Raw genomic sequence first — 15,675 nt, 5'->3', positions numbered from 1 at the left:
CTAGTGACACCAGGGATAAGTGACAGGTACATAGGACTGCGGTTACTGTTCACTCCTTAAAGAATAATGTACGGGCAACGGGACACATATAAATCCTTCCTTTACCTTTTAACAGTTTCTAGCATCTTTCTTCATGATTTACAGGATGCTGAAAACTCAGTCTACTGTATTTACAGAGACAAAGACGTCTTATTGCCAGAACCGTGTCATAGTGTTATGGAGTAAGACAGTTCTCCTTTCCATTAGCTCTCCATTTTCAGGACAGGCTTTCAGGGTTTATTAAGTGTAACAAGTGATTTTTTTTTTTTTGACTCTCCGGTCTGATTGTCAGCTTAGGCCGATAAAATTTCCTGACATGTTATATTGATTTTGGCTCTGAATCAATAAACTTAACCCTTTTACAACTGACCGTTTGTGTTTTCATGGAGGTTATTAAGCGGCAGATACGAAGCGTGGCCAAGCAAAATAGTGACCACATAAAAGTTTTTCCAGCTGGAGGTCGTGTGTCCAGCTGGAAACAGCCAGAAACCCAGGAGAGAAGCCTACTAGAGATGAATGAGCATGGTCGGATAAGTTGTTATTGGAGCATGCTCGTGTGCCAAAAGAGTGTCTTCAGCGTGCTCGAAAAATATGTTTGAGTCCCCGCACCTGCATGTCGACAGCCGCAACACATGCAGGGATTGTCTGTTTGTTAGGCAATCTCCGCATGTGATGTGACTTTCAAAAAGCCTTTAGACACGCAACCGTGGGAACTCAAACATAGAATTCGAGCACGCTGAAGATACTCAACACACGAGCATGCTCCGATAACCCCTTATCCCAGCACACTCGCTCATCACTAAAGTCTACATTTTACTACCTTTAATTTTTCTATACATAGTACTCAATAAGTACCATGTATACATTGGAGGCAATGGGGATTGCCAAATGAAAACTCTCAGGTGTTTAATAAAACATGTCCCTCATATCACCTGTTTTGACCTGCTACGGGACCCCAAGTATGCCTTTCTAATGTGTTAAAAGCACTAGCCCCATGCAATTTCACAAACTGGACCATGTTACATATCATCATTAGTGTTGAGCATTCCGATACTGCAAATATCGGGTATCGGCTGATATTCGCTGTATCGGAATTCCAATACCGAGTACCGATATTTTTACAATATCGGATACCGGAATCGGAAGTTCCCATAATGCAATGAGCCAGTGTTGTGGCTGTGATTGGCTGCTGAAATGATGTTATCATGATGCGCGGTCAGTGCGGGCCTGCTGGGGATCTGTGCGGGCCTGCCGGGGGTCTGTGCGGGCTGCCGGGGGTCTGTGCTGGCCTGTCGGGGGTCTGTGCTGGCCTGCCGGGGGTCTATGCTGGCTGCCGGGGGTCTGTGCTGGCCTGCCAGGGGTTGTGTGTGTGTGCAGGCATCGTCCAATGGGACAACAAGTCCCATCGGGCTATGCCTGCTACAATGACAGTGATTGACACATTAGCCAATGATGGGACAGTAGTAGTCCCATCATCCGGCTAATGTGTTGAATGTAAAAAAAACAAAACAAAAAAACCATACATACTACATACTTAGTACATACATACTGCATTCATACAACATACATACATACTACATACATACTACATTCATACAACATACATACCCACACAGACCCCTGGCAGGCCCGCACAGACCCCCGGCAGGCCCGCACAGACCCCCGGCAGGCCCGCACAGAGCCCTGGCAGCCCGCACAGACCCCCGAGAGGCCCGTACAGACCCCGCCCGCACACACAGACACGCACAGTGTCCGCCCACGCACCGCCCACACTCTTCCTCCCTCCTGAACTGGATATGCAAGTAAAGAAAGGGGTTTTTTTAATTCCGATATTTCTGTCCCATAGACTTCCATGGGGCTTCCGGTATCGGAATCGGCGATACCCGATACTTTTTGGGTATCGGTCCGATCCAATCCGATCCAATATTTTTCAATATTGGAGAGTATCGCTCAACACTAATCATCATTATTGTGGTGTAAGCTGTAAATCATCTTCAGAGGGTATTATATGGTTTTGATCAGCACTGACATTAGTATAATCTTTCTATATTATCCTTCAAAAAACAGAGGAGAAGCCTCTACATAAAGTCTACAGATCATAATCATCCATATTCCTGAATATTTGAGTATATGACAGATTAATGGTAGAACTATGGAATATACGCAAAAAGAGATAAGAGAAAATGCTGACATTACCACCAAATACAGTTGCATGGAAAAAAAGAGGATCAAACTAAAAATATCCAGATTATAATATCCATTTCTTGTTGATCTCAGTTTGATACCGTACTTGTAAAAGATCATGAAAATTCACAAGAGAGCAAGAGAAATTCAGAGAAAATTCAGGCTTGAAGACAGAGACATTAGTGAAATGAGCAACAATACTGTAGTTTTGTGTGAGCACACGCTTCTTCCAGCTCACACATCTACGCTAGCACTTCCCCTTCTTTTATACAGGATATCCCACACACATGATCTATAGAATATGTGCATGATAATACAGTTTTATAACTATTGAGCATTTAAATAGTCTATATAATGTAGGTTTTTAGAGGAACAATGGAATAGCAAATAGAAAAAAATGAAAGATTATTGCCCAAATTAATGAAGAGTGACATTTTTTATGCTAGTATGTTGAAGTAATATGCTCCAAGATCATTAAAGGGGTTGTCCAGTACTCGGACAACCCATTCTCAATCCGAATGTTTGTGTCTTAGTAAAATGATAACACCTATACTCACTTCTGGTGCCAGTGCCATTCCAGTGGTCAGCACTGTCTGTCCCAGGGCTCATGTAACATTTTTAAGTCACGCAATCCCTGAGGCCTATCATGAGTTGCTTCATTCTTGCCGCCTTTGTAACAAAAAACATCTGGAGGAAGTGAAAAAAAAGCAGCTCTCATTTTCTCCAGATTTATGCAATCTGTCCAAACGTGGGAAGAGTGAAGCCAGAGTTAATTTGCTACAGAGATCGCGTGACATAATAATGTTACACGAGGCTTAAGACAGACAGTGCCAACACCACTAAAACAGTGCTGACGCAGAGATGAGTGTAAGTGTTATAATTTTACTGGAGGCAAACATATAGATTGAGAAGGAATTTTCCAAGTAGTGTACTTCACCTTTAAATGGAATTTGTCAGCAGGTTTTGCTATGCAATCTGACAGCAGCATGAAGTAGGGACAGAGACTCTGATTCTAGAAATGTGTCACATAGGTTACTGGGTGTATCAGTTATGATAGAATCACAGCTTTCTCTGCTCCAGATCTAGCAGATCTCAGATGTTGAGCTGTGTATAAGCCCCAAATCACAGTGTTCTGTATACATTGTACAGTGACAGAGAGCTGCTAATCAGTGGTGAGCAGGTGGTTGGACCAGTAAGCATGAGGGCAGTTGTCCTGTAGTGATATTCTCCTGCTGATAAAATACTGATTGTATTGAAACAGCAAAGTACAGGTTAGTAAGTGACACAATGCTGGAATCAGGGTCTCTGCCCTTAAATTATAATGGTCTCAGTTTACATATCAACAACCTGCTTTCAGTTTCCCTTTAAAAGACATGCACCTCTTAATGAATTTGTTGCATTTTGCAGCTGCTGTGGGCCACTGTAAGAAAAGTGCTTTAGACATGGACTGTAGTGCTTTTCTGTAATAATTTATAACACTTTTGTGAGATAAATTAGAATAATTTTGTATGTCGCACCAGCAATGCCCCATGAAGTCTAAGCTCTAGCTACTTTTCAAAAAGTCAGTGAAGCTATAAGGAGGTGGCGGGGACCCTCACTTGCCTCCTCTCCCCTAGACGCTGTTCGCACGATTACATGCGGCACCTCATTGTTTATTAATGTGAAATGTTATGTTTGTGTATTGAGATGTCATGTACTATGCATAGGTTTAGGATTAGGGTCAGAAGTTACCATAGAGTAACAGCTGGGTTAGAATAGAAAGGGGGCATATTAAAGAATAGATAGGAGTGTTAGTTTAGATGAGGAGCAAAAGGGTTAATCAAATGGGAGGGTCCACAGAGCAGAGCAACACAGAGTAGGGAGATATGGGACAGGCACTTCCTGGTTAGGCAGCAGAGCCTGGGCAGCCTTGCCCAGGGCAGGTTGTGTGAGAAGCAGTGGAGCAGACAGTTATGGGCTGTGGGGATAAAGCTGTGATGGCAGTAAGGGGCCCCAAGTGGAGACTAGTGCAATCGGGCACCAGCTCAACAGGACCATCCCCAGGAAGGATCCGGTGTCTATGACCGGGTCGGGAACAGTGGAGATGGCATCCCTGGCACCTTTTCTAATTGGAACCGGATGAGGGGCTGACAGGGAGCTGATGACGTCAGAGTCTTGAATGGGACACAAATTGTCCAAGGAAGTGGCACAGATTGCTAGGAGAAAGAGAGAGATTACAGAACGAGTAGAGTCTGCCCAGAAGGCAAGGAAGTCAGAGAAAAGAGGGAGACACAAAAGCGCAAATAGGGTCTTATCAAATGTTACAGAGTTGCCCATCAAGAGAACTACTCACCTGGTGAGAGTGAAGGGAAGACATATATTAATGGTGGCTGCTGCAGATCCACAGGTCAGTGCAGGACCTGGTTGAAGCATGCACTTAGGTAGGAAGGAAGGAACATCCCCGCGCTGCCACAAGAAGAATTCCAAATATTGTAGAGGTTTCAACGTGGTTTAGTCACCCCGTTGAAACCTCTACAATATTTGGAATTCTTCTTGCTGCAGCGCGGGGATGATCCTTCCTTCTTACCTAAGCAGAAGGCAAGGAAAGTACAGGATACGTGGCTCTGTGTGAATTGTGCTGCCAAGGTGATGAGTGTCCTTTTGATAGGTAAAGTTGAACTGTTTGAAAAAAACTGTGACTCCGAGGTGTTTTGTGGAACTTGGAAACATGGAGCTGTAGTGACAGAACTGGAAGGAACTCTGAGAGTTACCGTAAGTGTTCTGCTGTGCACGCTGCATGTGCAGCAGAAGGGACACTATAATTCATCTGTGTGGGCGTCAGGCTGTGGGAACCGTACAGCCCGCTGCCACGACTAACATCCTGGCCACCATTCAAAGCCACAGCTATAAATATAGGATTAGCGAGTATAACTAAAATTGTAGTTTTTCCACAACTATTTTGCGAAATGTTAAACAGTTTTTGTCACAAACTTTTTGATGAATTGGGGGCCTATATCCTTTTTCCTAATACAGTTGATTCATCCATATTACTAGCGACTGTCCTCCTTAACAATATCGCACTGCTTCTTCCCTTATGCTTCTCTGCAGTGATAGTCGCTGAAAGGTATACAGCTATATACTCAAGACAATAAATAATAACATTATAGGGGTCATCTGATGACAAGGAGCCCCAGGTTCTAATTCAAAAGCAGAGTCCAAAGGAAGCCCCAAATCTTGAGAGATTGATATATTTGATCTGCATCTAATGATACATTTCCCCTGTAGCATCCTGACTTGATTGGAGATGCATTGTTACGGATGTATTGATATAGGAAACAAGAAAACAAAATACGGTAAGGTAGGACACTGTAAACAATGTAAGCATATTACTAATTCAGACAGGAAGAGGTGACAGACCATAGATCCCACTAAGCTGCTCATGGACAGCTAATACAATTCTGAGATTTTGTGTATTTTTTCCCAGTCACCAGAGTAGTAAAGCTTGTTTATCATGCCTATGTAGTGAGGACAGATTAGCCTCTGTCCCAAGCCATCTATCTTTCTCCCTGGAAGCTCTGGGTGTGATTTATGAATCTAAGCACCTTATATCTTTCCTGCCTCATACGCTGATGAATAACTGCTGCTTCCACTGTCATTTTGTTGCATCCTGAAGTCTATTTTTCTGTAAGGTAAACATGTCTGATCCCAGCGCCTTCCAATCCACCAGCTCACCTGTCCAGCTTCCTGCAGCAGCATGCTTATACTTGCATGGACTGCACTATTTTAAAATGAAGGTAACTTAGAGATAAAAAAAAGTAGATTCCGATCATTAGCATCGTCATTATGCACTCCAGTCTTAAAAGGGTTGTCCGGTCTAAATTGATAAGTCTGCAGTCACTCTGTGTGACTGCAGACTTATGAATCCTCCCCGAGCGCAGGCACTGCGAGGATTGGCCGTGTAGAGGTTGGTTCTCACTCAGTAGCGGTTGAGATAGGCACATGAAGCAGTTTCGTTAAAATGTCCAGGCTGGTTTATTAAAACTGCAGAAACTGTTTAGGAAACCAAACTAAAGAACAGCCTTTTCTGGCACAAAGTGAAAACACAAAGTAAAAAGTCTATACAATATTGCAGTTTCGACCTGCTCAGAATCATAGAATCATAGAATCAGGATAGTGTTCGGTGCTTTAGGCCTTAGCGCAGACCAACACACAGGAAATCCACACATCTCCAGATCCAGACACTGAAGGAGACATTTGGTCTGCTGCATTTTATCGGTCAAACCACGCCCCCGGGGTAGGGATATGTGAGCAATCATTCCCACCCATCTCTTTTGACTGCTGGGTCTGAAATGCCCTATTAACTCTCTCAGCACTACACGTGCTGGAGCATGTTTTCACAGGCTTACATCACCGAAGCTACCAACCTTGATGAAACGTATCTCCCCTGAAGAACCTGTCCGGCAGCCAGTGGGTATGTATGCATTATGCATACTCCCGGCCAGAGCCCAACTAGTGGGTGCCCACTGGATGACTATGTCACTAGACGGGACACGGCCTTGCTCTATGCAAGTGTATGGAGTGAGGCTGCACTCAGTTGACGGCCTTTGCTTGGGAATATTCATAACGCATACGTACCCGATGGCATCGGCTCAGAAACCAGCGAATCCTCGCAGCACACAGAGCATGCACTTGGGGGATTCAGAAGTCTGCAGTCACACAGAGTGACTGCAGACTTATCAGTTTAGACCAGACAACCCCCTTTAATGAATGGGGCAGCTGGAGTAAAATCCTCCACTTAATGAATTAAGTGCATATTACTAGTAGAGTACATTTCTAAAGTAAGTTACAGCACTAAAGTGACATAACTTTTCATGAATTTGACAAGTAGGAGTAGCCACGCTCTGTCCCATTCTTATTGGCGTAGTCGGGATGAGACTGACAGCTGACATGAAAATGCCAGTTGTTGCAATATTTTTGTACAACTTCTCAATTGCACAAAAATATTGCAACTTATTAAAGTGTTTGATGCCTGAGTTCATAGGCCTGAAATGCCCACTCATGTAGATACATTATAAAAAGTCAGAAGCACTAGAATAGACTGCGTCAAAAATATAATATGAGTGAAGATGGACAATTGTCAGAATGTAACACAAAATAATTGCTTGGATAAGTATTTACCCCATCATATTACTATTTAGGGGAGAAATTGCACATGTGGGCGCTGCCACAATATCTCATACTTCATTCAAATTAGGGCTCATTCAGACATCAGTTTTTTCTCAAACCAGTTTTCGATATGTGCTTTTAAATGGATAGAACTCGTACTTATTAATGAGGCTGTTGACATGTCCGTGTATTTTTGCTGATCAAATGGTCTTTACAAAATCTCAAAGACATATCTGATTTTGATACGAGTCTCGAATCAAACTCTCCAATGCAAGTCTACAGGTCTGTGAAAAAATGGGACAGGACTGGTATGACATCAGTTTCTTGTCTGATTTTCATGGGCTGTTTGAAAGAAGAAGCTTAAGAAATTCTGATGGTAAAAATTAAGACTCTGATCAAACGCTGATGGTAAAAACTGAGGCTCTAATCAAACTCTAATGGTAAAAACTGAGGCTGATCAAACTCTAATGGTAAAAACTGAGGCTGATCAAACTCTGAGGGTAAAAACTGAGACTGATCAAACTGTGTTGCAAGTCTATGGGTCTGTGAAAAAATGGGACAGGACTGGTATGACATCAGTTTCCTGTCTGTTTTTCATGGGCTGTTTGAAAGTAGAAGCTTAAGAAATTCTGATGGTGAAAACTAAGACTCTGATCAAACTCTGATGGTAATAACTGAGACTCTGATCAAATTCTGATGGTAAAAACTAAGACTCTGATCAAACTCTGATGGTAAAAACTGAGATTGATCAAGCTCTGATGGTAAAAACTGAGACTCTGATCAAACTCTGATGGTAAAAACTGAGATTGATCAAGCTCTGATAGTAATAACTGAGACTCTAATCAAACTCTAATGGTAAAAACTGAGACTGATCAAACTCTGATGGTAAAAACTGAGACTCTGATCAAACTTTGATGGTAAAAACTGAGTCTTTAATCAAACTGATGGTAAAAACTGAGACTCTGATCAAATTCTGATCGTAAAAACTGAGACCCTGATCAAACTCTGATGGTAAAAACTGAGACTCTGATCAAACTCAAAAAAAGACTCCGATAATGAAACTCGGACTGATTTTTGTTTGCAAGAACAATTACAGATGCCTGAATAAAAAAAAGTCTTTGACCATAAGAAAGCCCAACAGGTCCATCTATCCTATATAAGGAATCTATTACTATAATTAATAAATATTACACTTGGTAGTGGTGGAGTCCTATCGCAGATTTTCATCAGTTTAATAAAAGTGAAGGTCAAATCAAAGCCACCTGAGTTGTTGTGGCCGATAATGTTTTCTGGAGTGTTCTTTCCCCAGGTTTTAGAATAAGGAGCATTATCAAAATGATAAACTAAAATGTCCAATATTTAAATTAGCAATCTACTTGTTCTAGTGATTTTCATATATGACTTGTCAATTATCAATGTGCATATTATACTGCAACATAAAATCTGATCTGATATGTTCTCATTATTATTCACAAGTCCCAGGCTCAAATATTGAGATTACAAGCTGCAATCCAGGATTCAGTGCCCCTTCCAATCTGACAGTGCTAGACCTGCAATAACATTACCGCTATAATAGTAGATTTCACGAGCCAGGCGGAGAGAGCACTGCTGGTCTAACACACGCCACGGTCGTCTGCTGCAGCTGCCATGGTGATTTACAAGGGCTGTTATAGACAAGTTATTGCAGACCATTTCATTTAATGGCTTTACAAGCTCATGAACAATATTTGTAAACAGCGTCCTCTAATAGTCTTGGCCCAAAAAGTTATCTTTCTCGTGGTCTATCTCCATGTGTTATCCTCCTGGCTGCGCTTTATACCTAATCTCTTGCGGAAATCAAATCCCAGCAAATATGTGCTCATTGTATTATATATGGTGAAATTAATTAAGCACATGGCGATCACTGCTGGGGCGAACATGGGGACTCACAGCAGGAAGGACGGATCACCCGGAAGATTAACTCATAATGATCCTAACGTTTAAGATCTGTAACCATTACTTGTCCTTTGCCTGACCTCCTGTTTGCCAATCTACCTAAAAATGGCCTAAGACTTTTTCAAATAGTTCTGCATCCTACCAGGAGAGGCATGTCTGATCTCACTAAAGAAAGGTTTCCTTGTCATGGCTCATGCATATACATGAAGTCAGGGGTGGACAAATCATTGGGACAGCACAGGGGCCCAAGAGGTAAGAGGGCCCATTTTTACCACCAAAACAGGTGCAATTTTAAAGTTTTAGGAGCTCTTTGATGCATACTTTGTGTGTGTGTATGTCTAGTCTATTTCTCTGTCTCTCTGTTGTGTTTTTACATCTAAAGATTGAAGAGCAAACAAAACACTATGGAAACAGTCAGAAGGGATATGGGATTCTTCGCTGCATCCTAAATCTGTGTAATTGTATATTGGTAAGTTAAACGAATATGGTCTACTCTGTGTACTTCACCTTCCCACTTTGCATAAAATCTGGATCTGGCCAACATAAACCTAATATTTTAATATTACTGCAAACAAGGGATGCTCTGCTAATTACTACTTCATTGTGAAGTTACCAATAAAAATCACAATACTGAAGGATGATATGCTATACTATTATTACAGTTTTGTAAATTACACCTTAAAGAGAAAAGCAAAAGCATTACGGTAGGAAATGATAAAGTGGACTAATTACTAAAAATCACAGGAAACAGATGACAAGACGGAGGACTACATAAGTAGATTCATTGCAATGCTTAGAGATTCTGTCATCAGGATTATTCATGTGAAAGTAAAATTATCGGCATAATGGCACTGTCTTACTGATTTAATAGATACCTTCAGATAAGAAATCTTCAGCTTGGTTTATGTTAAATTATCATTAGAGGTTTTGGTTTCCTAATTTCTTAGTGCATTGGGGTGGAACTGTTGGGCTGGACTTTGGGGTGGCACTGTGAGGCAGGACTGTGGGGGCAGGACTGTGGGGCAGGACTGTGGGGCAGGACTGTGGGGTGGGACTGTGGGGTGGGACTTTGGGGTGGTACTGTGGGGAAGGACTGTGGGGCGGGACTTTCGGTGTGACTGTTGGGTAGGACTTTGGGGTGGGACTGTGAGGCCGGACTTTGGCGTGGAACAGGACTGTGAAGCATGACTGTGGGGCAGGACTTTGGGGTGGGATTGTGGGGCAGGACTGTGGGGTGGGTCTTTGACTCTACCCCGGCCCTTGGCTGCCTCTAGTGTATTTATCTTCTTCCTTACTAAAATTTCTCATTGGTGCCATTCTAGCGGCAGTCAGCACTTGTGGAGATTGATTTCAGAAAAATGGCGCAGATGTAGGTGCATGAAAAGATCAATCTTGGGCGGTCTTCAGTAAAAAGACACCTGTGGTGGTGCATGCGCAGAATGAGAACTTGGCTTGTCATTGAGCCAAAATCTAAATCTGTACATGAGCCTCTACCGGTGCATTTTTCTGAAACCCACCACCAGAGCAATCTGCGCAAGTGCAGCCCCATGTAGGATGGCACCAGCATGAAATTTAAATGATGAAAAGGATAAATACACCAGAAGCAGTGGAGGAGCAGGGGGAAAACTGAAGCCCCTGTTCATAGTTCTGCTTCACAGTTCTGCATGAAGAAATTAAAAAAACAAAATTTCTATTGAGGATTTACTGAAAAACAGGCCATAGAGTTCTACACTGAAGGTATCGATTAAATCAGTATAACACCGCCATTATGTCCATACCTGTAGTTTAACATGGATTATCCTAATGACAGGTTCTCTTTAAGATTCTGCATAGCAAGAAAGCATCCTCAATGAAGAAGGCTATCAGGTTGCTGAGTGGACTTTGCACCAAGTTTTGCATGTTTGCATAATCAGGCAAAATGATTTAAAAATAAATTTTAACTGCATTTTTTATGAAAACTGAGTATCTCTTTCAATTGGTGCAAGTCCACTGATTCTAAATCAGTTTTACTTTTCATATGTCCCTACAGTAGGTGTCGTGGGCCATAGGTATTTAGGAGCCTCTACAGATGACCATGCTGTTACTGAAAATAAATCTCTACACAAAAACCAACACTGATATTGCCACCATATTGTGACGTTATATTGGTAGATACCAGACCTGCAGATCATACAAGTAATTACAGTGTAGTTATAGATAGTAACTTACAGCTGATGTTCTTTCTGGTTGAGTAGTTCATTTTCCTGCCTTTTCCATCTGACCTATACAGACATGGAAACGTCTTCCAGCCAGAACTCCTCTGCAGAGATTACAACAAAAACACATTTGACTTCTCACATTTCGAGTCCTGTCCCCATCTACAGTATTCCCAACCTGCTGAAACTCCTCATCCTGCTGATACCCCAATACTGAGCTGCTGCTGCCATATGTGCTCCTATTACTGCACCTGCTGTTTGATACAAAAAACAAGCTTCTCTTACTGCCCTGCATAATAATGCCGCCACTGTGCCCCTTACAAAGTAATAATGTCTCATTTGTGCACTTTAAATCGTAAAATTACTACTTTGAAAACATTAATGCCCTGTGAAAATGCCCTAGAAATGTCCACAAGTGCCCCTATAACAATAATGCTTCTTAAGTGCCCACTTAACATTTAATAATGTCCAATGGATCCCCCAATTAACAGCTCCTCTATATATAGTATCGTGGACCCACATATCCCTAATAGAGAGTATGATATACCCACAGCTTCACTATATACAGTATGATAGACCCATATCTCTCCTATACACAGTATAATGCTCCACAGCTTCCCTATACACAGAATGGTGGGCCCATAGGAGCTTCTCTATACAAAGAACCACTGTCCTTACATGAATGCTTCATGGGAAATACAATCAGAACATGAATGCAGCACCAAAACCAGCATCAGTAGATGAACACAGCCCTAGAACCATACTTTTCTTCCTCTGCATACTGCATACATCATGTTCCACATTTTTTCTGAACTATGCAGTTAATAACATTATTTCTGGAATTGAGTTTCTTTTGCTCTCTGTGTAGATATATAATCTATTTTGGGGTTGTTGTTACCCAGCCTAGCTTCTACTGAATATACTATTTTGTAAACTGTGTGCATGAAGCCAGTTATATAATATGGACTAATTATGTGTTTTGGATTTTATTTTTTATTTTTATTGTATATCCAGTCTGAAGAAGGTCCAGATTGGGACCGAAACGTTACATTTGATATAAACCTTGTGTATTGCTTCAATGTGAATAAAGAATTCTTTTTTTCCTGTAAAGGAAGTGCCAGATTTTTTCTACATTTGTGGTCCCCTAAGCTATCATCCCGTAGAATGTCAAATCTGTGTCCCTCTTGGCTGCTGTCTTGTAAAGAGTCTCTGGTTCTTTGGATATCTGGATCGCTTGGATGACTTGGTTATTTGGATGTATATTGTTACAGAGGCATATCCCTTTTTTATAGTGCCCAACTGTTCTTCATGCCATTATTCACAGGTCAAGGGCAAAGGTGATGAGATTAACTCGAATTGCTTGATCATTTAGTTTATCCTTCAATGTTTTCAAGTCAACAAACTGCATGGCCTGGTATAATGTGTAATCAACATATCAGCAGATATCATTGTTCAGTCACCCTGCATCCCTGTTTTGCAAGATAACAATAGTACACTAAAAGAAAAGTCAACATAAGTCTATGCCTCCTGGCCTACTGAAAATAGATATTATTATTATTAATATTTATTTATATAGCGCCATTGATTCCATGGTGCTATACATAAGAAGGGGGTTACATACAAATTACAGAGATCACTTACCGTAAACAAACTGACAATCACAGACTGATATAGAGAGGAGAGAGGACCCTGCCCTTTCGGGCTTACATTCTACAGGATGGTGGGGAAGGAGACAGTAGGTTGGGGGTTACAGCAGCTCCAGGAATGGTGAGGCAGTAGCTCCAGTAGTGGTGAGGGGGCAGCGGGAATCATTGCAGGCTGTAGGCTTTCCTGAAGAGATGGGTTTTCAGGTTCCGTATGAAGGATCCGAGTGTGGTTGATAGCCGGACGTGTTGGGGCAAAGAATTCCAGAGGATGGGGGCTATTCGGGAGAAGTCTTGGAGGAGGTTGGGTGAGGAGCGAATAAATGTGGAGGAGAGAAGGAGGTCTTGGGAGGATCATAGATTATGTGAGGGAAGATATCGGGAGATTAGTTCAGAGACATATGGAGGAGACAGGTTATAGATGGCCTTGTAGGTCAGTATTAGCAATTTGAATTGGATACGTTGAGGGAATGGGAGCCAGTGAAGAGATTTGCAGAGGGGAGAAGAGAAAAAGTAGCGAGGAGAGAGATGAATTAGTCGGGCAGCAGAGTTAAGGATGGACTGGAGAGGTGCGAGGGTGTTATCAGGGAGGCCACAGAAAAGGATGTTGCAATAGTTGAGACGAGAGATGATGAGGGCATGCACAAGCATTTTAGTAGAGTGAGGGTTGAGGAAGGGACGGATTCTGGAAATATTTCTGAGCTGGAGGCGGCAGGAGATGGAGAGAGCTTGGATGTGTGGTTTGAAGGACAGGGCAGATATCTGGATAATTAAGATTAAATGCTGTGCCATCACATCCACTACCAGGATATTGATTACCTATCCTTAGGTGGAGGTGTCGGGTTTTTGTCCCCCCACAGATCAGCTGCCATGTCTGGCAGTGGTAGGATGTAAACAGTGTATGGAATAGAATAACACCGCCATGTCATACTATGTAGTGTCTGTGATTTGATATTATAGTACTCGGTGATGGAGCTGTCCTGTTCTTCTCCTACATCTGACAGCAGTGGGAGCTGGTAATGGTTGACTGATGGGGGAGCCAGGTGTCCGACACCCAAAGATCTGTTATTGATGACATACCCAATGGAAAGATCATAAACATCATTATAGTGAACTCCTTTAAGGCAGGGGACTTGGCTGGGGTTCTAAAGCATGAAAAATTAAATATATGAGTCAAATATCCAACATTTCTTTAACTGCATCTGTCAATCAAGTGTCATATTATCAAAAAACAAGAATTAAAATATAATCTGCATTATCTCATAAAATCTGACATGATGCTAATTAAATCCATCTTAAAATATGATTGCTGAGACAAGTTGAAAAGGAAAATATCAGTTATGAAAATATTTAGACCACAGCTGTAAATAGAAAAAGGAAATGCTGAAACACTTATCTGTTATTATGTTGGCTTTTTCGGTTTGGGGGAATTCAGAACAGATTTCCTATTTTTCAGCAAAATCAGTATGTGAAGTATGGTTTTAAAGGGTTCTTTCTACACTTTTATTTATCTTCTAGAACAGTGTTTCCTAAACTCCAGTCCTCATGGCCCCTCACAGGTCATGTTTTCAGGATTTTGATACTATTGCACAGGTGATAGAATTCCTGATACCTTGATACTTCCAGCACATGTACAATCCTGAAACCATGACCTGTAGGGTCCCAGGACTGGAGGACTGGAGTTTGGGAAACACTGTTCTAGAATGTCATTCTGTAAGGTCAGAAAATGCAATTAGTGTAGATATGTCAGCTGTGAACTCCTTTTTAATTGGATCATAAACTTTGTTTTTTGTTGACTATAGATCATGGCACTGAGCTGATTGGCTAAACATTTCAAACTGGTTCTTCCTCACTGGATCATTGGGACCCCACCAGGGCTGCCACTAGGAATTTCGGGGCCCCATACTGGCAAAATTTTCGGGGCCCCCTTTAGACTCCGCCCAGGCTCCATCCAGCCCCGCCTCCACCACTCGAACTGTCCACAGTCCCACCGCTCTCTTGGATAAACTCCACTTCTCACCTATCACACATTAACAGTTCCCATAACCAGGTCACACATATAGCCAGCAGATTTTGTTTTGGCCAAAAGATTGTTTTAAGTCGCCACCATAACAGGGTAGACACTTTTGGCCAGGCCCTACTCTACTGTAACCTATTAAATATTTGTTAAAATATGCAATACAATTTAGGTATATTTTTATTTATTTTTCAATTTTTTAAAATGACCAATAATATCACATACAAGGAACAAATACCGCTACACCATGTCCAGACCACATATTACCACCACATAGTGACCTATAATAAGACATACAAGGAACAAATACCGCCATACCATGACCAGACCACATATTACTACCATAGTGACCGAATAATATCACATACAACGAACAAATACCACCGCACCATGAACAGACCGCAAATTACCACCACAAAGTGACCAAATAATAGAATATACAAGGGACAAATACCACTGCACCACGCCCAGACCACATATTACCACCACATGGAGACTGAATACTACAATACTGACA

The sequence above is a fragment of the Dendrobates tinctorius genome, unplaced genomic scaffold, assembly GCF_039654945.1.
Source record: "Dendrobates tinctorius isolate UK_male_01 unplaced genomic scaffold, ASM3965494v1 ptg000231l, whole genome shotgun sequence".
Classification (NCBI taxonomy): domain Eukaryota; kingdom Metazoa; phylum Chordata; class Amphibia; order Anura; family Dendrobatidae; genus Dendrobates; species Dendrobates tinctorius.
This window is presented reverse-complemented; position numbering follows the sequence as displayed.